General features: G+C 43.7%; 1 pseudogene; it reads left to right on the top strand.

Annotated features, from left to right (window-relative positions):
* The first annotated feature begins 1,221 nt into the window (after positions 1-1,221).
* LOC119039403 (keratin, type I cytoskeletal 18-like) lies at positions 1,222-2,482 on the top strand (annotated as a pseudogene).
* Positions 2,483-2,887: the final 405 nt, after the last annotated feature.

The following is a 2,887-nucleotide window of genomic DNA, read 5'->3' as shown; positions in this document are numbered from 1 at the left end:
AAAAATTTTAAAAAGAAAAATAAACAATTCACTAAGTTTGGGGGTAATTTGTCAAGCATCAGTAGATAACAGCAACATGGGTAGGCAATGAAACACCCTTATCCCTTTCATTGTTTCCCTTACAGAAGACATTAAATTTCTACAATATTATTTGAGGATACTGATAACACATTCTTCTTAAATTTTTTAGAGACACTTAAAAGGCAAGTAAGTATGGTTTCTAAAATTAAAAGGTGTTATTGCCAGGAAATTTGGAAATGTTGTATTTTTCTTTCCCCATTACAGACTTGCAGCCCATCTCTGAAAATAGAAGCACAGATTTGTGTGTTTACTTAAACATAACAGACAATAGTCACAGTGTCTGTTAATCCCATCTGCTTCCCTAGAAAAAGGAAAACTCATTACCTAAGATGACCAAAAGGTCTCAGACTCCATGAAAAGGATTTTTCTCTATATATCTCATAATATAAGCCCAATATCTAGTTCCTTCAAGATTTGCATAGTACTTAATTTATATCTCTAGTAGTGCTTAACCCTTTCTAGTTTGCATTTTAGATATTTAAGTTTATTTCCATAGTAGTCTAAATTCAATTGCAAAGACAGAATGTAGTTTAAACAGAAAGACATTTTTGCAGGCTCTTAAATGGCTTGCCAACTTGTTGGGAAGACTAAAGAAACAGAATTTAGACTCAACCATACTGCAGAGCCAAGCCAGTAAGTTTCTTGTTCCCTGCTGTGTGATAAAAAAAAACCACTGGCTCTTGAAATCACTGCTGTGTTTGGGAGGCCACCACAGTCAGTAAGTCGCCATGATCTGGCGACTGTCTCAGCCTCAGAAGCACAGCATCTTGGCTGCAGTCTGTACCAGCAGAATAGATGTCCTCGACCCATCTCTGAACACCCACAACCAACGACTCAGTGAATACGGTTTTGAGCAAGGAGAGCAAGACAAGATGTTATGACTTCTAGTTTGCTTCTGCTTTCGGAATTTCCTTCAAGTACATAATATGAGTGGCTGAACCAAAACTACATCTAGAACCTGTCAGCAATAGAATTTGGCAATGCAGTTTTTGCTTTTGCTTTTATTTTATGGCTTTCTAGGCTTTATACTACAGAAAGATATACTTGGAAGAGAGGTGGATATTGAATGCCAATCAATAATATCATCACGACTGCAGCTTCAACCTGAGTCTCAGCTTCTTGCCTTCCTCCCTGAGCAACATGAACTTCAGCACCCACTCCAGCCTTTCCACAAACAACCGGACCCTGGTCTCCATGGAGTCACCCAGCCACTAGGTATGGCTGGCCAGCAGGGTGGCCAGTGTCTATACAGGCGCCAGAGGCTTAGGTTCCTGGACCTTGGTGTCCTGCTCCATCAGTGTGCGAGGCAGCTGGGGATCCAGAGGTCTGGCTGCAGGAATGGCCAAGGGTGTGCCAGGCATAGAGGGCACTCAGAACAAAAAGGAGACTATGCAGTGCCTGAATGACCACCTGGCCTCCTAGCTGGAGAGGGTGAGAAACCTGGAGGCCGATAATCAGAGACTAGAGAGCAGAATAAGGGAACACATGGAGAAGAAGGACCCTTAGGTTGGAGCCTGGGGGCATTATTTCAAGACCATCGAGGACATGAGGGCTCAGATCTTTGTAAATTCTGTGGACAATGCCTGCATTGTTCTGCAGATTGACGGCACCTGTCTTGGTAAAGATGATTTCAGAGCTGAGTCTCTGGAGAATGACATCCACGGGGTTGGAAAGGTCAATGATGACACCAATGTCATTCGGCTGCAGCTAGAGACAGAGATAAAGGCTTTCAAGGAGGAGCTGCTCTTTGTGAAGAAGAACCACAAGGAGGAAGCAAGTGCTCTACAAAACTAGATTGCCAACTCTGGGTTAACTGTGGAGTTGCGTGCCTCCAAATCTCAGCACCTCAGCAAGATCATGCTGGACATCTGGGCCCAGTATGACGAGCTGGCTTTGGAGAACCTGGAAAAGCTAGACAAGTACTGGTCCCAGTGGATGGAGAAGAACACCACAGTGGTCACCTCACAGACTGCTGAGATATTAGCTGCTGAGATGACACTCATGGAGCTGAGATGTTCAGTCCAGTCATTGGAGATAGACCTGGACTCAATGAGGAATCTGAAGGCCAGTTCTGAGGACAGCCTGAGGGAGGTGGAGCCATGTAGTACCATGCAGATGGAACCAATAAACAGGATCCTGCTGCACCTGGAGTCAGAGCTGGCCCAACCCAGGCAGAGAGGCAGCGCCAGGCCCAGGAGTATGAGGCTCTGCTGAACACCAAGGTCAGGCTGGAGACTGAGATTGCCACCTACCACCACCTACTGGAAGATGGGGCAGACTTTGTTCTTGATGCCCTGGACAATAACCACTCCTTACAAATCATCCAAATACCACCACTCACAGGACTGTGGATCACAGAGTGGTGTCTGAGGTGAACGAGACCAAAGTTCTGAGGCATTAAAGGCAGCAGAAGTGGGGCATCCCTTGGTGGGGCAGGAGGCCAATAAAAAGTTCAGAATCATTGAAAAAAATATTGCAATGTATTATTTCTTCTACTACACTACAAGCAATTTGAATCTAAAAGGGGGAGCCAAAAAAACTGGAATTTATTTATAAAAATAGTGTAATTGTTCTTACATGTTTTCGCTTTCAAAGTACTCTCCATCTGATGCAATACACCTATCAAGATGTTTTTTTCTACGGCTCAGAACAGTTTTTGAACTTGTCAGTTTTGATGCTGTGTAATGAGTGTTTCTGTTCTTTTTTGGTTTCAGCTCTTCCACATCGGCAAAACATTTTCCTTTGAAGACTTTGTTCATCCCGGGAAACAAAAAAAATTTGCTCGGGATGAGATCGGGTGAATAGG

The sequence above is a fragment of the Artibeus jamaicensis genome, unplaced genomic scaffold (genome assembly GCF_021234435.1).
Source record: "Artibeus jamaicensis isolate MK-2021 breed Jamaican fruit bat unplaced genomic scaffold, CSHL_Jam_final contig_233, whole genome shotgun sequence".
In the NCBI taxonomy this organism is placed as follows: domain Eukaryota; kingdom Metazoa; phylum Chordata; class Mammalia; order Chiroptera; family Phyllostomidae; genus Artibeus; species Artibeus jamaicensis.
Note: the sequence above shows the minus strand (reverse complement) of the source record. Positions and strands in the feature narration are given on the sequence as shown.